Consider the following 23981-nt stretch of genomic DNA (forward strand, 5'->3'; position numbering starts at 1 on the left):
AGATGTTTTAAAAAGGTAAAACCGTTGTGAAGCCAAATAGCTTTCTCTGGAGACCCGCCTTATTTTGTGAGCTTCTGAAGCTGCTCATCAAGAACTCTGTTGTTTGCATGCCTGTCTGAGGGTGCTACTAATTCTATGCACTTTTTTATCACTGTTCATTTAAAAATGCCCTTTATCATACTGTCCCACTAGAAATTAGCCTTGAATCCAAGGCAGTGTTCCAGTGGATATGTTGCCAGAGAGATTTACTCCATATGGGACCACATATCTGTGAGTTCCATTTAATGATTGCAGGATCTTTAAACTTAATGGGCATGAGTATTTAAAGTTACTGTGTTAGAGAAACTGACATGTGGTATGGTATGCCCATGGGCTCTGTACAGAGAAGAAAACTGCACACACAAGCATAAGGTAAAGGGGTTCTTGATAGGCTTTGAAGTTGAAACAGTGAATTATGGCTGATTTCTACAGTTGAAAAAGGTACCCTCGTGTGCATATAACTCTGCAGTAGATTAAAAGGGGGTGGGAGATTTCTGGGATCTGACAGTCTCTAAATATGATAGAGTTGGAAGAAATAGCTTGGATGTATGTGAAAAGTGTGATTTCTTTTGCATCTAGGAATATAGCCCCAAGTAGAGGTTACTTCACTTTAATTTAATTTAATTCAGGTGACCATTATATCTACTACTGTGGGCAAGAATCCCTTAGAAGAAATGGAGTAGCACTCATAGTCAACAAAAGGGTGGGAAAAGCAGTACTGGGGTACAATCTCAAAAACGATAGAATGATCTCAGTACGAATCCAAGGCAAACCATTCAACATCACAGTAATTCAAGTCTATGCCCCAACCACTGAGGCCGAAGAAACTGAGGTTGATCGGTTCTATGAAGACCTACAACACCTTCTAGAACTAACACCAAAAAAAGATGTCCTCTTCATCATAGGGGATTGGAATGCTAAAGTAGGAAGTCAAGAAATCACCGAGATAACAGGCAAGCATGGCCTTGGTGTACAAAATGAAGCAGAACAAAGGCTAATAGAGTTTTGCCAAGAGAACACGCTGATCATAGCAAACACTCTTTTCCAACAGCACAAGAGGTGACTGTACCCATAGACATCACCAGATGGTCAATATCAAAATCAGATTGATTATGTACTTTGCAGCCAAAGATGGAGAAGCTCTATACAGTCAGTAAAAACAAGACCTGGAGCTGGCTGTTGCTCAGGTCATGAGCTTCTTGTTGCGAAATTTCGGCTTAAATTGAAGAACGTAGGGCAAACCACTAAACCATTCAGGTATGACCTAAATCATACAGTGGAGATGAGGAATAGATTTCAGGGATTCGACCTGATAGACAGAGTGCCTGAGGAACTATGGACAGAGGTCCGTAACATTGTTCAGGAGGCAGCAACTCAATCCATCCCAAAGAAAAAGAAATGCAAGAAAGCAAAGTGGCTGTCTAAGGAGGCTTTACAAGTAGCTGATGAAAGAAGGGAAGCAAAAAGGAATGGAGAAAGGGGAAGATATATCGAACTGAATGCAGAGTTCCAGAGAATAGCCAGGAGAGACAAGAAGGCCTTCTTAAATGAACAATGCAAAGAAATTGAGGAAAACAATAGAATGGGAAAGACTAGAGATCTTTTCAAGAAAATCGGAGATCTCAAGGGAACATTTTGTGCAAAGATGGGCATGATAAAGGACAAAGAAGGCAGGGACCTAACAGAAGCAGATGAGATTAAGAAGAGGTGGAAAGAATACACAGAAGAACCATACAGGAAAGATCTGAATGTCCCTGATAGCCATGATAGTGCGGTCACTGAACTTGAGCCGGACATCCTCGAGAGTGAAGTCAAGTGGGCCTTAGGAAGCATTACTAACAACAAAGCTAGCGGACATGACAGTCTTCCAGCTGAGCTATTTAAAATCCTAAAAGATGATGCTGTTAAAGTGCTGCATTCAATATGCCAACAAATTTGGAACACTCAACAGTGGCCACAAGACTGGAAAAGGTCAGTTTACATTCCAATTGCAAAGAAGGGCAACGCCAAAGAGTGTTCGAACTACCGTACAATTGCGCTCAGTTCACATGCCAGCAAGGTGATGCTCCAGATCCTACAAGCTAGGCTTCAGCAGTATGCGAACCAAGAACTACCAGAAGTACAAGCTGGGTTTCGAAGAGACAGAGGAACTAGAGATCAATTCGCCAACATTCGCTGGATCTTGGAGAAAGCAAGAGAATTCCAGAAAAATGTCTATTTCTGCTTCATTGACTACGCTAAAGCCTTTGATTGTGTGGATCACAACAAACTGTGGCAAATTCTTAAAGAGATGGGAGTACCAGACCACCTTACCTGTCTCCTGAGAAACCTGTACGAGGGTCAAGAGGCAACAGTAAGAACCAGACATGGAACATCCGATTGGTTCAAAATGGGGAAAGGAGTATGACAAGGCTGCATATTGTCGCCCTGCTTATTTAACTTATATGCAGAGTACATCATGAGAAACGCTGGTTGGATGAATCACAGGTCGGAATTAAGATTGCCAGGCGAATGATCAACAACCTCAGATACGCAGACGATTCCACCCTAATGGCAGAAAGCGAAGAGGATCTGAAGAGCCTCTTGTTGAGGGTGAAAGTGGAGAGTGCAAAAGCTGGTTTGAAACTCAACATTAAAAAAACGAAAATCATGGCATCTGGCCCCATCACTTCCTGGCATATAGAAGGGGAAGAAATGGAAGCAGTGACAGATTTTATTTTCTTGGGCTCCAAGATCACGGCAGACGGTGACTCTAGCCATGAATTTAAAGGACGCTTGCTCCTTGGGAGGAAAGCTATGGCCAACCTAGACAGCATAGTAAGAAGCAGAGACATCACCTTGCCAACAAAGGTCCGTCTAATCAAAGCTATGGTTTTCCCAGTAGTAATGTATGGCTGTGAGAGCTGGACTATAAGGAAGGCTGAGTGCTGAAGAATTGATGCTTTTGAACTGTGGTGCTGGAGAAGTGTCAGGGTGGACACTGAGCCCATAGAATCCCAGAGTAGTTCTGATTCTGAGGAAGAGCAGTCGCTCCTGGGAGAGGAGTGCGCTCCTCTTTTTCAGGACCAACAGCTGACGGAGATTCCTCCCACCAGCATTCCTAGTTTAGTTAGCAGTCCAGGGAGTGACCAAGCACAGATAGCAGACTTGGTGGATGCGCGATGCAGATGCAGAGAGCGGCACCAGATGGAGGGCACAGAAAGGAGGCAAAGTGCCAGGTTGGCACGCAAACAACGGCTGCGCCCAGAGGCTCCAAGGGAAAAGGGGAGGGACTCTCCCTAGTCCTTAAGTTCAGGGGTCTGCCAGTAATTCCCTTTCAAACGGGGACCAACTGTTCCAACTTAGGCATAGGTACTGTGCTGCTCAGATCTAGTTGCAATCGGTATAGTTGTTAAGTTGTAAAAGAAGAATAAAGCTTTGAAAGGAATTCCTTTGTCTGTGTCTGGACTTGGCTACTGGTTTAGACTGAGAGAGACCTCCAAGGAGCCCTCGACAAGAAGACTCTTACGAGCCCCCTGGACTGCAAGGAGGTCAAATCAGTCCATCCTAAAGGAAATCAACTCTGACTGCTCATTGGAAGGACAGATACTGAAACTGAAGCTCAAATATTTTGGCCACCTAATGCGAAGAGAAAACTGCCTGGAAAAGACCCTGATGCTGGGAAAGATTGAAGGCAAAAGGAGAAGGGGACGGCAGAGGATGAGATGGCTAGATAGCATCACTGATGCAATGAATATGAACTTGAGCACACTCAGGGAGAGAGTGGAGGACAGGAAGGCCTGGTGTGCTATGGTCCATGGGGTCACAAAGAGTCGGACACGACTTAATGACTGAACAACAGCAGAGGTTACTTGCAAGAAGCTTTGGGATGATTCTACCTATACAATATAGGTAGAATCACCCTCCCCTTTTTTTTAAGGGATCGGGTTATATTCTAATATACAGCATGACACTGGAAGGAGGAGGAGGTTGTTAATGAAATCCATGTGAGCAATTTGTGGAGTAACATATGAATCTTTAAAAAAATAATAATAATAGTGACTTGTGGTCATTTTTTTTGAATAGGACTACAAGCTGCTAAATTGTAGTAATTATCCACTAAAGCTATCCAAAGAAAAATGGATATAAAAAGCATAGGCAAATATTATTCAAATAGTGGCAGTAAGTTCTTCTAGTCTTCAGGGTGACTTGGAACTTGCCTTTTTCTTTGAGTGACAGCTTCCCTTCTGGACTCTGGACCTCATGGAGTTGTTGTGAAGTCCTTGGAGGATGGGTGAAACAGAGATGTAATGCATATTCACGTGATGAGTGCTGACAGGATAAGAAGAACATATCCAAAATGGGGCCACTGAAAAGTAAGAGCGGGAGGTATTGGCATACTTAGTTTCTTGAGATTTGTAGAAGTACAACCATCACCACCACCCCAATTATAATAAACTTAAAGGGGAAAAACTAAAAGGAGAGGAAAAAAAGGACACACACCTCAATGAGGACAGTGCATTAACCCCATAATGTTGACTGACAGATGGAAAAGAAAAAAAAAACCCAAGAGTGAGTTGGAATGGAATGGCCTATTGGAGCAGGGCGTGGCTGGCTGGCTGAAACCCTGAATACTCCTGTTCGGAGGTGAAAATACACTTTAACATTTGTTATTATCTAAATGCAGTTTCAACAGTGCCTAGAAGTCTATTGGCACTAAACAAGTGTTAAATATTAGTAGAAATTTTAATGGAACAATATCAAGCTTATTACAGGAACCAAATCCTGAGGACAAATGCGAAGCCTTAGACCCCCATACTCAAAAGGAGACTTCTACTCCCTTGAGGATTGCAGCTCCACAATGTTCACACTAAAATATTTGTAAAATATTGTTTCAATTATAAATGGGGGAGGGTCAGTTTTAAGGAGCCTGAATGTGGGAGATTGGGTTCAAGGTGGGGGACAGGTTGTTGTTGTTGTTGTTCTTCAGTCGTTCAGTCATGTCCGACTCTTCGTGACCCCATGGACCATAGCACGCCAGGCCTTCCTGTCCTGCGCTCTCCCGGAGCATGCTCAAGTCCATATTCATTGCATCGGTGATGGTATCTAGCCATCTCATCCTCTGCTGAGGGGGACAGGTACCCCCCCCCCAATTATACAACAAATTTTAATAGTTTCCACCCTCTAGTAATTCCAAGGCACGTAGAATGCTACAAGTGGAAAGGAACCCAATAATTGTGGGAGCCCACAAGTGTTAATTTTATTGATTTATTACATTTCTATACTGCCCCATAGCTGAAGCTATTGAACCTACCTATTTAAGGATAGTTTAAACCTCTTCATAGCATTAGCAAAGCACTGGCATGAGAGAGTGAGTATATATAAACCCAAGCACAGTTGTTGTTGTTGTTGTTGTTAAAACTGATTCTTTAAGGAAATCAGAAATCTCATGGTATTTAGCTCTGCCTTGTAATGGATAAAATCAGTGAAAATGGAGGAGTGAGGCTCCAGTCCAATTTTTAATGTGAGCCTCTTCTGTGACCACTGCTAACAGGACAAGCCTAGCACCTGCCAGTCGGCAGTGATGATGTAATTCCAGGCCCTGCGTTATGGCACCTATTAGGCACTGTGGAGTCAGGTATATTTCACCCAGAGTAGTCTGCCAGGATGTCAGACATTCCTGCAACTATTTACACTTATTAACATCATGTATCCAACAGGATGAAATGGAAATGAAGTAATTGGGAGGTATCTGATAGGGAGAGAAGACTCAGTTCACAAAAGGCAGTGCATGCAGACATGAAAGGAAGCAAGCTTTTTCCAAGAAATTTTAGGCCTTCGAAATATGGAATTATGGCGAAGTTAGATGTCCGAACTTAAGATCCAGCTAGTTCTGTAACACTTGGTTTATATTCTTTACTTTGATACTTCATCAGTGGCCTTTTAAGGCCAAGATAAATTTTACCCCTTTCCCCTTTTCTCAAGGATTATTATAGAAGGCCATAACAGGAAGCAAAACATTGAACAAGTGACTTAGAACTACAGTAACAGGAAGCACATTTCTGTTTTTGGATGGTCAAAAGAGAGAGGGTATTTCCTCACACCTTGGATCTTATTTTTTATTAACATTTATATACCCCCTTATTGCTATAAAGCCATCAAGGCAGTGTGAACAATTTAATACCATAAAACCTTAAAACAATAAAAAGCAAGAACATTAAAAACATTAAAACTACATAATTTCAAAGGCTAAATTAAAAAAAGTTGTGTCTTACTGACAACCATGTTGGGATGAGAAGAATTTACCACCTTATGAGATAGTCCAGTGTGGTATTTCCCAGCTGCTGCCCTACTTTGTACCAGTTCCCAACACAAGGAAACAATAACATGATTTTTATGTTCAAAACTCTGCATTGCTGCAAACCACATTAAAATAAATGAAGCTTGCACTAGTCACATTAGTTAATGATTCGAGTATTGGAGTAGGGTCAGGAAGTTGTTGTTGTTCAGTCGTTCTGTCGTGTCCGACTCTTCGTGACCCCATAGACCATAGCACGCCAGGCCTTCCTGTCCTGCGCTCTCTCCCCGAGTGTGCTCAAGTTCATCTTCATTGCATCGGTGATGCTATCTAGCCATCTCATCCTCTGCCATCCCCTTCTCCTTTTGCCTTCAGTCTTTCCCAGCATCAGGGTCTTTTCCAGGGAGTTTTCTCTTCGCATTAGGTGGCCAAAATATTGGAGCTTCAGCTTCAGTATCTGTCCTTCCAATGAGCACTCAGGGTTGATTTCCTTTAGGATGGACTGATTTGACCTCCTTGCAGTCCAGGGGACTCCTAAGAGTCTTCTCCAGGACCACAGTTCGAAAGCATCAATTCTTCGGCGCTCAGCCTTCCTTATAGTCCAGCTCTCACAGCCATACATTACTACTGGGAAAACCATAGCTTTGATTAGACGGACCTTTGTCGGCAAGGTGATGTCTCTGCTTCTTACTATGCTGTCTAGGTTTGCCATAGCTTTCCTCCCAAGGAGCAAGCGTCTTTTAATTTCATGGCTACAGTCACCATCTGCGGTGATCTTGGAGCCCAAGAAAGTAAAATCTGTCACTGCTTCCATTTCTTCCCCTTCTATATGCCAGGAAGTGATGGGGCCAGATGCCATGATCTTCGTTTTGTTAATGTTGAGTTTCAAACCAGCTTTTGCACTCTCCTCTTTCACCCTCAACAAGAGGCTCTTTAGATCCTCTTCACTTTCTGCCATTAGGGTGGTATTGTCTGCATATCGGAGGTTGTTGATAATTCTCCCGGCAATCTTAATTCCGAGCTGTGATTCATCCAGCCCGGCGTTTCTCATGATGTACTCTGCATATGAGTTAAATAAGCAGGGTGACAATATGCAGCCTTGTCGTACTCCTTTCCCAATTTTGAACCACTCAGTTGTTCCATGTCTGGTTCTTACTGTTGCTTCTTGACCCTCGTACAGGTTTCTCAGGAGACAGGTAAGGTGGTCTGGTACTCCCATCACTTTCAGAATTTGCCACAGTTTGTGGTGATGCACACAATCAAAGGCTTTAGTGTAGTCAATGAAGCAGAAATAGACATTTTTCTGGAATTCTCTTGCTTTCTCCATGATCCAGCGAAAGTTGGCGATTTGATCTCTAGTTCCTCTGCCTCTTCGAAACCCAGCAGAGGAAATTCCTTCTGCTCTTCCCCAGGAGTATATTGGACACCTTCCGACCTGAGGGGCTCATCTTCCGGCATCATCTCTTTAAGCCTTGTGATACGTTCCATGGGGTTTTCTTGGCAAGAATACTGGAGTGGGTTGCCATTTCCTTCTCCAGTGGACCACATTTTGTCAGAACTCTCCACCATGACCTGTCCGTCTTGGGTGGCCCTGCACGGCATAGCTTATGGCTTCACTGAGTTACGCAAGCCCCTTCGCCACAACAAGGCAGTGGTCCATGAAGGGGAGGGTCAGGAAGACCTGGTTTCAAATCCTGTCCCATTCAGGCCATCAGTTCTGATCATTCTCTGAGATATAGCTTGGGTTGCAGGGTTTTGTTAGAGATCAGTTCTTGAGCAGGGATCAGATTGGGTCACATTTCTCAGGAATCAAGGCAGAAAGAGATCAGCACTGCAGAAAGCTCTGAGTGATGTTGGGGCTGGAAACCAGGCAGGATTGTCTGTATGTTGCTCCAACAAAAATCAGACCAGGGCTGAAGCTTAAATAGGAAGTTGCCAGTGTTTAATGGAGCCTCCTCTACATGCAAGGGAGCAGGTCCCTGAGGTTCCTCTGGAGAACTGGGTCCTGGGGAGATAGAAGTGTCATGATGCCTTTCCATGGCTGAGTCTTCTCCAGCTGACTCTGGAGCCTCTTCTGAGGACAAGGGGTCAGAATCCTCTGAGAATGATGGTTCGAGGTGCTGCTCTGTGACCAATCCTCACCCACCCATGAAGATCACTGGGTGGTCTTCATGCATGAGTGGGAGAGAGTGAGTGCACTGCCTCCCATGTGCCCGCCACTTTCACTTTTAATCAACAACCTATGATTGGCTCCTTCGTAGGTTGTTGAGTATGACATGCAAACCCAGACCATGGTTTGTTGAAGGAGCCCATCACAGGTTGTTGATTAAAAGCAGAAGTGGCTGGTGTGCTTCAGGCAGCACATCTGCTCTCTCCTGCTCATGCCTGACAGCCCATCGGTTGTTTAATTCATGGGCTGTCATTATGTGCAAACTGGGAGTGTGCCTCTCAGGGTGGCTGTGAGGATAAAATGGAGGGGGAACACCCATGTATGCTGCCTTGAGCCCCTTGGGGGAAAGGTGGGATTAAAATGTAGTGGAGAAGAAAGAAGGAATTTCTCTCCTCATGTTGCATGTTTCTTTCAACATAGGATTCAAATGCATTGGAGTGATGCTTCTTAATCTGAACATTTATACTGGATCATGAGGAGTCTTTTGTTTTCCCAGCTGTTGATGCTGGGTGAGTATATGTGTATCACAGTGGAAGTGATGGAACTCCTTAAAATAGCACAGCAGTTAAACCTAAAATTATGTCCTTCGGGTTAAAAGTATGATACTCAGCATGCATCTATATTGACACACACTAAAAAAAAAAAAAATGGATCCCAGTTAGCAATGCCCCCTGAGGGCTAGGAGACTAACAGATGTGTTATTCTATCTTTTAGTCCACAGGTAAGGACAAACTTCTTACTGTGAATGTTTCCAGACAAGGCTTTTATAGTATGCAATCACACTGCCATTCATGAAATTTTACTGGAGGTCCAGATAGTGACATCTTCCATTTGTAGCCTACCTGTATTTTCCCACCTGTTTTCCTGTCTTTTCTCTTACTTGAAAAATTCCATTAAGGGAAGAAGAAGAAAAAGAAATAGCTACACAATGCCTTTTGAATGTTAGCACTAGGAACCCTCCATCTGGAAGCACCCTATGTGATGAACAATGTTGAATGTGATTTTTAGCAAGGTCTGTACCCCAAGAGATGGAAGAAAGGTGGTAGACCTGCCTCAACCATGTGGTTTTATGTGGTGTTAATATTAGCTTAATGATGGATATAAAATGATTTTTCAAAGATAGTATCTTTCATTGTTTAACACCATTTTCTGCTGAAACACTTGCATGTTTATTTACTTAGTGATGTTATGCGGGTTCATGCTACATTGTGAACATGGACAGTCCTTGTTTTGTGTTTTTTGTCTGGGTAAATTCAATTTAAATATCTCATCTAATCCTATTGCGACCTTACAGTCACCACTGGGAACATTCCTCAATGAAGAGAATATTCATTTGTAAGTGAGTAGCATAAAAATTAAAACACATTTATTTCAGAACAGGAGTAGATGTGTATGTGGGGGAGCCATATCAGGAAATGTTTAGGCATTATCACTGCATGTCCATAGGAAGTTTGATGCTTTTAACTCAAAGTGCAGTGTTTGATCAAATCCTGGCTTAACCGCTCCACCAAAAATAATCCAGTCGCTCTTCTTGAAAATGCATCTTAATCCTTACGCAGGTGACGGCAGCTATATTGAAGCATTTCTAGAAAGCATGCTTCTGCTAAACTGCCAGATTTTCCTCCTACTCTACATGGCCTCACACCTGCTACTATTCTGAATGCTTATCATCTCAGATTGTCGAGTACTGCCCTCGCAGTGTATACACTGTTGATGTGATTTGGGTTGTAGGTTAGAGCTATAGATTACAAGTGACAAAAAGTGCGATGACTGTATTTTACAAACTGGTCATTGTTGCAGCACCGGTTTGATGCTACTGTGACGATGTCTTAAGGTCTTCTGAGTTAGAAATAAACACTATGTAGAATAAATATGTTTTGTGTTGATAAATTACAATGACAATCATGAAAGCCTATCCCATTTTGATAAAATAAATGTTTTGTAGACCCACTCAGGAATGCCTTCCGTGTTTGACAGTTTACTGGCATCCATCTGCATACATTCTCTAGATAAAAGTCAGCGTTTCAGGTTTCTATGCAGTATATGCACAAGTATTTTGAGGGAACAGTGGAACAACACCTAAAGAGAGCTGGAAATTTGCTGTGCTTTCAGTGGCTCATTTTTATTTTAAAAACAAACTTAAATGAAGTCCTAGGTAGGGATGGGTGATTGAGTGATTTTTGAACTTGCCTAAATTCTCTGAAAATCACTTAGACATTTGTTTTGGCTTGGTCTCATTTTCATTTTCAACCTGTTTTTCTGCTCACTGGAATGGATAAAGTGTGCATTTTGAATGGGAAAAGCGTGCATTTCTGTGCATATTCTTCAAAAGTGCACATTTTCCCCCATTGACTAAGATGTGAAAATGCATATATTTTGAAAAATGCACATCTCAACGTGCACATTTATTTAAATACACATTTTTTGAACACGATTGCCCATTTTGGAATTTGGAAACCATTTTCAGTAAAAGAGCATTCCTGCTCATGTTTGCATTTGGAATTGTGAATGGGACATGTTTGCATGATTTGTAAACAGAAACAAAATTCTTGTACATCTCTAGTTCCAGGGCATGGTCTTAAGGCACATGATGCAGCAAGCTTACTGAAACTAGGCAGGCCTAGGTCTGGTCAGTGCCTGAATGGGAGACTGCCTAGAAACTCTGTGTACACTGTCTTGGGTCCCATGATGGAGGAAAGGTGGGATATAAAATGTAGTATATAAAAAAAAATTGCATAGCACTTAAATATTTCGGGTGTGGTCTTGGAGCTTGGTTCAAATAACTAAATTTCAAACAAAACTCAGAAGGTTAATATAGTACAGCCCTTGCTAAGTAGCATGTGTTTCTCAACGAAATGTTACTTTTTTGTAAGGAGTAGTAGTGAGAATGGTACTGTAGAATGAACAGGTTTGGAATTTATATAGGAGGAAAACAGTGATGACTTATTTTGAAGAAGTTCATATTTCAGGACCTTGACTAAGCTATATTTTAAACCTGTCCCCACGTACTAGAGAAGGGATTGCTTAACCTTTTTGCTTTCCCATCCAGAATTCTTCAAATTGTAATTTTTGTGGATACATTTTAAGAGTGAGGTGTAGTAATAGTGATGGTGAAGGTTAGTTTTTGAAGCTGGCATCATCTGGGAATGCTTTCCAAGAAGAATGGCGAAATTAAAGATGTCAAAAGTAATAAGGCATGAGAAACCTCTTGTTACCTGTGAATTAATGGCGTGTTGGTTAATTAGCAGCCCAAGGCAAAGCTGAGGTAACATTCTTAACAATCTGGTCATTAATTCAGCAACAACTGATTTCAAGGGCATTGTCTGCTGCTTTGAACAGTAATGGTATTCATGATTTTCAATTATGCACTCACTGTGCATGTGTGATGCTTCTGTTATGAAGAGTAAAATTTTCTCATAGGGGGTAGGGTTGAACAGGACAAGAGTTCAAGGCTAAATCATGAGGTTTTTAATATCTGAAGTCTTTTGCTGGAGAGAATTTATGACTTCCTGGGTGGTTTCCCTGAAGATGTGAGGATACAGCTTTCCTGAGAAGGTATCCCCATAGAACTGTGCATATTCTATTCAGTTGGCTGATTTTGAACCATGCTTTCTTGCAGAGGAAAAAAGTATCTTGGTCCCGTGAACTACTATTTATCTCAGTCAACAACCAAAGTTCTTCAGGCAGGCCTAGAAGTATAATTCACATTTCTAAGTACTAATCCCACATTTTGTTGAAGCCAATTCTGATTTAGGGCCGCTATTTAACCTCTCCCCAGCCCCCAGCGTGCGCACACACACACACACACACACATCTAGATGTCATTAGCAAGTTTCTAGGAGTGTTGGCAGTGAGGATCAGGTAAAATAATGTGTAATCTATAGGTTTCTAAAGCTCTTGATCCGCACGCCTGATAGTAATCTTCAGTATGATCTCAGCATGCAAAGACTTGCTGCATGTTTTCTATATTCATATCAAGTATAGTTTTCTATATTTATCTCTGAAGCCCTGTGTTGACTTGTGAAAAATGCCACTTCCTTATGGAGAATGCATGCTCTCTAGGCTCTGTTCTAGACTGGCAAAACTGAAATGTGAGAAACTTTTTAAAGTTCAGGAATATAGTCTGCTTTGATATTCTTTAGTTTGTATTCCTACTGAAAGAGTTTGCTTGTTGTATTGACTGGATCTAGTTGTAAAGTTCTTTTAATATTTTTTTACTTTCCTCCTTCCCAAATTGATGGAAAAGGGCATTGGAGGCTGAATAGAGACAAGCACGCAACAAGTAGTCCCAAAGCAGTATCAGCATCCACCAGACCCAAAAGCTATTTTTACTACCCTGATACTTAGCTGAATTGTAAAGAATGGGGTCTTTGGGGAGCCAAAAATGTTCAACAGATACCCACAAAAGCATATATTTTTGCATCTTTTTTGTTGCTGCTTCAGGCCATTAAGAACAAAACAAAAATGTTTTTCTTGTTGCCTATGTGATCCCAGCCAGTCAGAGATCGTGCAGCTAGCATGATGATATCAGAAGATCACATAGCCGATCAGATCTGGCCATGTGGCGACATCACTGAGGGCAAATGAGGCATTTGCATTGTCCTTACTCTGAATGGAGGGTGAGAAAAGAGAATACATAGGACCATTGCCAAGGCAACAAGGCAGGTGTTTCTGTCTTGCCATGCCATGCTGGCAGGCAATGAAGCCACCAGCGTAGTGCAGCAAGACAGGCATGCTAATTCAGCTAAGGAGATTGGTGCACAGAAACAGATTTCTGTACACCTATCATTTACTTGCTCAGCTTAAATAGGATGCACATCAAAATGCAGGTCCAACAGCAGATGCTATCCATCAGCACTGTGTTGCTTTCACTGTCCTGGACAAGCAGATGGTCATGGTCATCCCCATTCACATTCTAGAGATGAATATTCAGATATGCATCCCATTGAAAGCAGTGCAGAGCAGATAGATAGCATCTTTCCTCAGGTGTGCATTTTGAATGGTTGAATGTATATTGTTGGAGTAGGGAGGACAAGCTTTGAGAAGGGGCTGAAGTCACCTCCAGCCAGGGGGTGAGGGAAATCCCCCCCTCTCTGATTCTTCCCCCCCAGAGCCTGGTGGCAGCTGCGGTCCCTCACTCTTGGGAGGAGCTTATTCACTCTGAACAGGCTCAGGATGCTTTTGTCCGCACAAAAGTGGAGGCATTGGGGCTACCTTCTACCCCCCCCACTCTACCCCCTTCTCTTTGTGAGGTGGCCTTCTTTACCATTCCGGCCAGGTCTATGTGCCTTCTAGACCCCTCCACAAGAAGGTCCTCCATCAGTGCCACGACTCCCCCACCGCTGGGCGTTTTGGCTTCGCCGAGACCCTGCACAGAGTGACGCGGGATTTTTGGTGGCCTCGTGTGTGTCGGGACGTCAAGACCTATGTCGCCTCCTGCCCAACCTGCCAGCGGGCGAAGGCCCCCTCAGGCAAGCCCACAGGCTTGCTTCACCCCCTGCCTAACCCCTCAGGACCTTGGAAACCGCTCTCCCTTGACTTCATCGCTGACTTGCCTCGTTCACACAGTAAGACCACTATTCTGGTGGTGGTGGATTTGTTTTCTAAGATGGCCCATTTCATCCCCTGCTCTGGGTTGCCCACAGCCAGGGAGACAGCGGAGCTTTTTTTGGCGCATGTTTTCCGGCTCCACGGATGGCCCAAAGGTCTCATTTTGGATAGGGGGCAATTCACTGCCCATTTCTGGAGGGAGCTACTTGGGCTTCTCTATGTGATGCTCCATCTTTCCTCCGCCCAGCATCCACAGACGGACAGTCAGACCGAGCGCACCAATGCAATTCTGGAGCAATATTTGCGCTGTTATGTCAATTACCAGCAAGATGACTGGTTTTCCTTGCTGCCTCTCGCAGAATTTGCTTATAACAATGCCTGCCATGCTTCCACCCACCAAACTCCATTTTTTGCCAATTTTGGTTACCACCCCAAGGCTTTCCCATCCACCCTAGCTCCCTCTTCGGTGCCGGTGGCCCATGACTTTTTAGAGGAGTTGCGAGCAGTACACCACCTCTTACGGGACTCCCTAGAGCAAGCCAAGACAGCGTACAAGGCCTCTGCGGACCGGCAGCACCAGCCGGGTCCGTCTCTGCCACTGGGGGACTGGGTTTGGTTGTCCACCCAATACCTCCCCTCTCACTCGACCACAAAGAAGCTTGCGCCTCGCCGCGCGGGGCCTTTCCAGATTACGGCCCAGATTAACCCTGTTGCTTTTTGCGTGGCTCTCCCCCCCTCCATGAAGATCCATCCTGTTTTTCATCGGTTCTTGCTGTCCCCCCTGGTTTCTGGCGACCCTCATCGCTCGGCAGGCTCCCCCCCCCCCCGCCAGTGCTGGTGGAGGAGGAGGAGGAGTTTGAGGTCGCAGAGATTCTGGACTCCCGCCTTTCTCGCGCTGCCTGCAATATCTGGTGGACTGGAAGGGGTATGGGCCAGATGAGCGATCCTGAGTGTCAAGGGCTCCTTGGAGGTCTCTCTCTGTCTAAACCAGTAGCCAAGTCCAGACACAGACAAAGGAATTCCTTTCAAAGCTTTATTCTTCTTTTACAACTTAACAACTATACAGATTGCAACTAGATCTGAGCAGCACAGTACCTATGCCTAAGTTGGAACAGTTGGTCCCCATTTGAAAGGGAATTACTGGCAGACCCCTGAACTTAAGGACTAGGGAGAGTCCCTCCCCTTTTCCCTTGGAGCCTCTGGGCGCAGCCGTTGTTTGCGCGCCAACCTGGCACTTTGCCTCCTTTCTGTGCCCTCCATCTGGTGCCGCTCTCTGCGTCTGCGTCTGCATCGCACATCCACCAAGTCTGCTATCTGTGCTTGGTCACTCCCTGGACTGCTAACTAAACTAGGAATGCTGGTGGGAGGAATCTCCGTCAGCTGTTGGTCCTGGAAAAGAGGAGCGCGCTCCTCTCCCAGGAGCGACTGCTCTTCCTCAGAATCAGAACTACTCTGGGATTCTATGGGCTCAGTGTCCACCCTGACACTGGGAACCCGCGGAAAATGTGCATGCTCCGTTGCTGCTGAGGCGCTTCCACCAGCTGTACTCCCACAAAGTACTCCCCCCAGGGGAGGAGCATGAGGGGGGGCCTTATGGGAGCGGGGATGATGTCAGGGTGGAAACTGAGCCCATAGAGCCCCAGAGCAGTTCTGATTCTGAAGAAGAACAGCAATCAATGGGAGAAGAGCTTGCTCATCTCTCACAAGCACAGCAGCTGGCAGAGATTCCTCCTGCCAGCATTCCTGGGATAGATAGTGACCCTGGCAGCAAGAGAGTGCTGGAGGGTGGCTTGCTGGATGCTCGGCGCAGACGCAGGGAGCGACAACAGATGGAGGGCGCCGAAAGGAGGCGTTCTGCTCGTTTGGCGCTCAAGCAACGGTCACATCCGGAGGACCCAAGGGAAAGAGGGAGGATCTCTCCATAGCCCATAAGTTCAGGGTCTTCCCGTGGTACCCTCTCAAATGGGGACCAACTGCCTTACCTGGAGCTTAGGCTATTCTGCTATCTTTCCCCAGTGCTGTTCCTTGCTTAGTCTCTAGGGATTAGTATCTGAAAGAGTCATAAAGTAATGAAGTAATAAAGCCTCGGAAAGAATCCTCATCATCTGTGTCCTGAGTTGGCTATTGGTGGGGACTGCAAGAGGCAGCTAGGGCGCTCCTGACGGAAGCTTTGCTAATGGCATTTGTAGGGCTATGCTCTGTTTTATAGGCAGTTACTGCTTGCTCTGTTCCTCCTAACAAAACATTTGATTTCTACTTACCATGTTCATATTTAATACTCCATCAAAGAGGGTGTGGTTTTGTCCTCTTGTTCCCTTTAGTTTGTGACTTATTAACTTGATTTATCCACCAGTGTACATCGGTGTGTGTGTATACCTGCCACCTTCTCAAATGAGGCTGTATACACCTTCTCAGTGTGTATACCTGCTCCATAACTCAGACTGGCTATTAACAATGAAAGCGTAAGCCACAACAAACCAATTAGTCTTCAAGATGCTGTAGCCATTTGTCTCCTTGCTTTCTATATTATTTTTCTTCTCTTGGCCTTGTGGGATTTTACCTAACTTCCTTTTGTGATTCAGAGGGTTCTATCCAACAACATGGTTCTGACTCATTTCTGTTTGACTTCCAATGTAGTTAGAAGCTGTGTGGTTTCTAATTTTAAATCTTTCCTTTTTGCTAGTCAGCCTTAGGAGCTTAGTGACTTTGGCTTAGATGGTATGTGGTGGTTGTAGGTATGAGAGTCTGTTCTGTTAACCCCATCGTGGCATGGAAGCAAACAAACATCAATGTTATTTTCCTCTTAAGGATATAAGGGGTTAGGAACCCCAGAAGTTGTGGACTACTACTCAGGAAGTAGTTGTACACTTCTTGCATCTTGAACTTTGCATGATGAGGAGCAAAAGCTTCACGTGCTGCATGGCCTTCGTCAGGCACTATGACAGGGTCTTTTGCAACCTCTATCTGTACCTCACACTGAAGTGTTGTTGAACCAAAAAAAAGCTGTAAATCAGAAGTTTCCTCTTAGAGGCTTTCTTCCTGCAACAGCTACTGAGTTTTTTTACTTCCGCAATTGCACTTTTCTCCCAGGTGAAGTAGTCTCATGGGAAGATATGAAAAGAGCAAATTTCTCAATCTATCCTACACAGTTATCATAATAGTTCTGTGATGCAATAAAGCAGGGTTGGGGAGCGTGTGGCCTTCCGAATGTTGTTGGCCTGCAAGTCCCATCACCCTTAGCCAGCATAGCCAATGGTGAGGGATTGTGAGAGTTGCAGTCCAATAACATCTGGAGGAGCACACGTTCCCCATCCCTGAAAAAAAGCATCCACTACTATGCTCTTGAAATCTGCAGTTCACGCAGAGAATTTGGATTGTTCTATTGCATCCAACTAAGCCTTTTACGAGAGAACCTTGCTTGTAGGGCTTAATTTGAGCTAGGGTTCCATTGACCTGGAGCCTGTATTAGGTCTCAGGCCTGAAACACTTTTGTAGTCATAATAAACGACAGTCCTTCTTCCTTTACCACTCAGGGTCACTTATCACACAGATATCACTTCTGTCATGTGTTGGAAAACAGTCTGCTTGCCATCTGTACACCATAATGTGTAACAATTTTTTCCACATATGTATGTGGCAGGATTCCAGCAATAATCACAGTTGCACCACATGGCAAACTAGGCTCATATGCATTTGTCATGCATTAACCATGTGCACACACTTCTTCTACAAAGAGATATTGTATATGAAATGCTCCTGTGTGGACTAGTCTGCTCAACTGATGTAGTCATGCCCAGGTTCTAACAAGTCCCCACCTAAGACTTCCCGGGCATTTTAAGGCTAGAGCACATGGGGGTGCCACACATGACAGTCTCCTAGTAGTGAGCAATCCCTGCCTGCTCCATAATGTTGGAAAGTGCTTGCCATTCCTTGACTTGCATGCATCTCCCCTTCCCAGTAGCTGCTATGCATATGAATATGTGCAGATGACTCTCTGATTGCATGTGTTATTCCTGCCCTTCCAATAGATACAATGTGTGGGGTGCTTCAGTTTGCACTGGTTTATGCAGTTGCCATAGACCAGTGTGGAGCCAACAAATGAGTGCAGTGGTTGAGGGGAGTGCAGGGTGTTCTTCCTTGATCTTCAGTGCGCAGTCAGAAATACTTGGTAGCTGCCATCTAGATGCAAATAGTGAAGGGGACTTTTCTCAGTTGACTTCTGCTTGGATCCCACAGACTTCCAAAACATCTCCTCTCCATCTCACACACAGCCTCATTGCTTAGTATTTTATTTACTTTCATGGGGTTTCCTTATTTCTTAGAGCAGGGGTGGGAAACATATTTTGGGCTAATGACCACACACACACCCTCTGCGGGCTGGGCGATGTCAAGCAGCTGCATTGCGCACAAGCCTTCCCTGGCTGGGAAAAGCTCGCACACAGCAAAGCCATCCCAACTGAGGCAGTGGCTGGAGGAGCACTCCAGCCACTACCTCAGTTGGGGCCGCTTTTCCCACACGATGTCCTCCCCAGTGGAGGAAGGCTTGGGCAAAGCACTAGGTCAGTGGAATCCCCTGTTATCTCCAGTCAATGATGGAAGACAACAGAGTGATTCCCTTCCCCACCCCAAGTCCCTGGTACCCTCCAGTGTGTGGGACTTAGGGAGGGGAGTGAGTGGGGCCCGCAGAGGAGCGCCAAAACCTCCATGGGCCAGATGGGGAGCTTCCATGGGCCATGGGTTCTTAGAGTCCTTTGTTCCTTCTCCCTGAGATCATTTCTGCCTTGAAGTACCGAATTAAGTTAAGTGACTGGTCCTAAAGGATACCCCAACCCCCACTGAAACATTTAGGTCCTCAGTTGATTAGTTTCTTTTACTTGAAGAATACTGCAGCAGGTATTGTTCGTATTTACAGGCTGAGGAAAAGTCTGGTGTGAAGCAAATGCCTAGATTAGGAAGTTCTTGAATTTGTAAGAGGTTTAGGTGTTAAGTCTAGAATGTAAAGCTAGTTGGGAAACTTCGGAAGTTGAAACTAGACAAGTACTGCACAGTTCTCACTATACTGAAAGACTTGGAGATGAGGGTATTTTTGCCGTGAGTCCTTAGGATAGATCGTTCTTTCTCTTCAGGATCCCTTAGTGTAGTTCTGGTTTATGAATAATGATGATGCCAATCAAAAAAAGAATGGGAATGGCACGTCATGTGAAAGCCAAGTACTTATCCTCTCTTCCTACAAGTACTGTTATGGTATTTATGTCAATCAAGATTAGTCTCCAGTTCCCGGGTATATAGTTAGTGCAATCTTCAGAGGGAGACAGAGCGCTCTGCCTGTGTGGCAAGGCTGTATACAGCAAGGTCATGTACTGAGACATTGTCCGGTCACTGCCTACCTCCTAGTTTTTTAAGGGGCGAACACGTTGTGGTACTGCAGAGGGTAGCTTCCCAGTGGCAAGCTGTCCCACTCAAGATGGTTGCAAATACGAAATTGCCACCCATTGCTTGGCTACATTGCATGAATTCCCTTCCTTGGAGATGTATCCAAGCTCTGCATTATTCAGTCATAATTAAATGAGGACTTCTGTCACCTATGGTCCAGAAATCAGAATTAAACCCCTTCCTTGCTCAATGTTCTTTCAGCTTAGCCCTCCTTTTGTGCTGAACACCCTTGGGCTTTTATCCCTGATGGAGCAGACACTAACCTTTCCCATCAGTCTCCTACGCCCAAATCTATGCTTTCTTTTCCATAGCAGTCAACCTACAAGGCACAGTTGGCTGAACTGCTGGCAAGCAACTTCTGCTTTGCCTTGTGGCTGTTTTTTGGCTCTTTGTAAAACGTGGATGCCACAAATTGGTTTTAGCCAGAAATTGCAAACACAGGCTGGCTCTGTGTATGCTGGGATGAAACAATGTGTTCTTGATTGATTGAACTATCTGTCTAGCACTTCCCAAAATGCAATAGTTGAGAATTGATTGTGAAGATACTTGTTTTAACTTCTGAGACACTTGGTGCTTCCTCCCCTCACTGTAAATCTACATAGCAAGCCAAATCCGCTGAAACAAATGAATGCAGCCCTTGGCTAGAGCAGCCGTAACCTGCCACTGCTAAGCAGTCAAGAGAGGGTTAAAGAAAGAAGCTCTCCTGAGCTCCTACATCAGCTCTGACTAAGATGAATGTCTAATTCACTCCCACCGTCCTTACTACTGCCAGTAATAAAAAGCTTGCTTCACATATTCACCCCACTGCAGACGTTTCTCTTAAATTAAATATCAGGAGGACATATAATAGCATGATTCCATGCCAAGCCAATATTATCAGATTGATGTCAGCGGTGATAATAGAAGAAGCATAAGTTGATGAGATTTCGTTTATTAAATAAAGGCAATGCATGAAGAGGGAGAGGGGGGATTTCTGGATTTGGTAACTCTCAGTGTATCAAAATGTAGTGAGATCACCTTTTTGCTCTGTGCTTTATCTCAGGGGAAGGCTGATGGAAGGAAACCTTCCGTTTCATCCAGGCCTAACATCTTCCTTATCTTTTGTCAACTTTCCTTCCTACCCTTCCTCCAAAGACATCAACGTGGCATGCATGGGGTTATCAGATTTTTAATCTTGCAACAGTCCTAAGAGGTTGGTTAGGTTGAGAAAAGTGATTTACCGGAAGTCACTCAATGAACTTCATTGCTCTGTAGGGATTTGAACCCAGGCCCAAATCTTCTTTGATCTATACACCACTCTGGCTCAATATCCTAAAGTTTCTTAGAGCAAAATATAGCATCTACTGGTTTAGCTAACTCAGTAAAAGGAGGAGGGTAAGACTGTAGCTATGAAACTTAGGATCTCAGTCTTTCTTCCTGTTGGATAGCAGAGAAGTAACAGAAGTGGCAACTGCAGAAGCATAGGTGACCTGTACTTCCATCTCTGATGTTTTGTGGAGTGGATGGTGAAGAACAGGATAGGCCTGGATGTTCTACATTCACCTGAAGAAACACTAAAGGGATGGTCAGTCACTTGGTTGAGAAGCAGAGTTGAAGGAAAATCAGCCTCAAAGCCCTTTTGCTGTGGAGCCATGGGCTGCAGGGCAAGAATCATCCATCCGAGAATGATGTATGGAATGTTAGCATCACTTGTGCTTTGGCACATGGATCATGCTGTCAAGATGGCCTCAATGAAGGCAGGATGCGAGCTTGCAAACATGTGACCTGTCACCAGTTCCAAGCCATATAAAGCGGAATGTTGTGTATGAGTCGTTGGCTGGGCCATGGAGGCAATGGCATCTGAATTGATGGTGTCATTATTCCTGAGGACCAAAGGGACAGGACACATCCATACAAGAGGCACTAGAATAGATTATGCAGATTTGGGGACAGGCTATTGAAGTAGGTGGTTCATTTGACACCTCCTAACTTTGATATTACTTCAAAACCACATTCAGTTTTAGTCAAAAGGAATTCTTGGTCCTTCATCACTCAAGAGTGGGTCTCCAACATCGTCCCGTGGGAACTTCCAATAGTGTCTGCTAAGCTCTCCAGTCCCTGTCCCCTTCAAATAGTTATTATAAATAAAAACCTTGAAAAACATTAGGGCACCTGGTTCTCCTTCCTGTTCCTGAACCTACTGCTGATAAACTGTTCAGAGGGCAGTAGGAGAAAGAAAGAGTTGCTTCTTGACCCCACCCAATCTTCTTCTGCCCACACAGACCTTTCCCTTTTGATCTCTCTCTCCACTCCCCATCCCTAGCCTCATTATTTATCTCCCTTCCTAGCCCCTAGAGCTCTTCTTTCTCTCCCTTCCTAGCCCCTAACCTTGCTCTCTCTCCCACTCACCCCTTTATCTCGCTGTTTCTCTTCACTTCTAGCCTTGCTCTTTTCTCCTCTCTGCTCCTTTCTCCTCTCTGCTCCTTTGCTTTGCTATTTCTTCCTCCCTCCTAGCCTCTAGCCTTACAATCTCTCTCTCCCTCGCACCTCTTTTCTTCACTGTTTCTCCCCCTTCTAGCTTCTAGCCCTGCTCTTTCTCTCCCTCTCACCTCTATGTCTCACTCTTTCTTCCTCCTCACAACCCCTAGCATTGCTCTTTTTCTCTCCCTTCCCAGCCCCTTCTCTCATTCTTCACACACATGTGCTCACATAGACCACCTTCCCAGGTGACGGCTCTGCTGGCAGAGGAGGAGGAAAGGGTGCCAGGTGGGTAACAGAGTGGCTCAGCCTTTCCTTCGGGGACATTTGCCTTTCCTTTGGGGCTGGGAAAAGGTGTGTGTGTGTGTGTAAAATGGGCAGAGCAATCCTATGTCAGCCTACTCAGAAGTAATTCCCACTAAGTTCCATGTAAGCATGCATAGGATTGAAACCTTAAATGGGTACTTTACTGTGCTTCTGTGGGGTCAAATATGTGGATCGGCTTTGGAGTTCAGACCCTTTCTCTGCTTTTACTCAGTTTCTTGAGTGAATTATTTGTCTTTTGACTAGTCAGGCCCCCATAGCAGCCATTATGTGACTAGCCACATCCTCAGTGGGAGCCATTTTGTGGGGGTGCCCACAGCAGTTTCTCAAATTCCCAAATATGCCTATGGATCCAAAAAGGTTGGGGACCCCTGCTATATTACAATGACTGAACCTCTGTACACCCAAAAGAAAAAGTGTTCAGCAGCTTTCATGCCTCTGTGGAAAGAATGAAACTATGAGTCCTCAGGTCTGGCACGTGGATTTTTGCTTGAATTTGTAGGGAGATGTTATCAAGCAGTAAAGGCACTACAACGGGAATTTCAAGCTCAGGAACTGAATTAGTTCATTCGTTTGCCATCCAATCTATTGAATCACCACTGTTGCCCTTAGTATTTATGACCTACACTACAGGCTGGTTCAAACATAATGGTCCCAGCTTCACAAACCATGTATAACTTTCCCACATGTGTCCCCCTGCTGCATGTTGTGATAGCCAGTCCTTAAGGCTACAAAAGCATGAATGATGGAGGCAAGATCTCCATTTTCTACAAAATGTCAACATTGGCTAATTGGGTCAAGATGATAAAAGGCATTTGTCACCTCAGCCACCACCTGCATTTCCAAGTACAAAACCAGTGGAACACCTATTACTTACCTCAAGTGAAGAAGCTCCCAGAGGAAGATTTGGGGAGGAAGATTTACTTCCTAGTTAAGTTTTCTCCACTTGGATAACAGTCAGGTAAAACCAAAACTGGGCCCAGTTTTCTCTTAGAAATCATGAGACTTGATCAAAAACCAATCAGTTGTAGAATAGGGGCAATATCATTGACCTTAATACTAAGCATCACATTTCCAGCTTCTCTTGGAGTTATAAAATGTTCTGCTAGTTTATTAAAATAAACCTTATGAGTTAAAAACCTAATTTTAAGAGTCTTAACTTTCCCAATGAATTGAGGGATTTTGTGGTATTTCCTGATCTAGTTCTGTTTGGTATTGTTTCCAAGGGGCTCATTCGGGTGATTAGAACAATATTAAAATTGCAATGACAGAACAAAATGCCAACATTATGAGTTTCTGAAGCCCCATCTTTAAGTTCTTTCCTGCACCGAAGTTCTGGAAGGTATTTCATAGGATTTTATCTCTGTGAAATAGTGGCTCCCTCTTTTTTTTACAGCAGCTGCCTAGGAGTGACCTTCTTTGCCCAAGCATGTGAGTTTGTGAGAAGCAGGGAGAACAAAAACCTGTTGACTGTGGCCAATCAAAAGACAGTTGTACTGCTGTTAATGTTGGTTCTCTGAAATGCTCATAAATGCCAGGGTCTTGCCTTTGAGTCTCTGGTCTGGATTAGATCTGAAGCTGCAAAACAGAAGAATCTCCTACCAAAATAGTTTCAAGGAAAAATGTAGGGACCTGTTCAGTTTTTACTTAGTTCCTAGGATGGGAGAGATTGGAAGCAGGCCTTCAACTTGCATGCTCCTTCTGTTGCTCCTGACACCTCACTGAGAAAGC

At 44.3% G+C, this 23981-nt stretch overlaps 1 protein-coding gene across 5 annotated transcripts in view; it reads left to right on the top strand.

Annotated features, from left to right (window-relative positions):
- CHCHD6 (coiled-coil-helix-coiled-coil-helix domain containing 6) overlaps window positions 1–23981 on the top strand; it is a 294049-nt gene that overhangs the window by 211429 nt on the left and 58639 nt on the right. The gene's annotated exons all lie outside the window — the stretch shown is intronic.

Source organism: Heloderma suspectum, chromosome 2 (genome assembly GCF_057233095.1).
Source record: "Heloderma suspectum isolate Gila_16-S chromosome 2, 16-S_ref, whole genome shotgun sequence".
NCBI classification, from domain to species: domain Eukaryota; kingdom Metazoa; phylum Chordata; class Lepidosauria; order Squamata; family Helodermatidae; genus Heloderma; species Heloderma suspectum.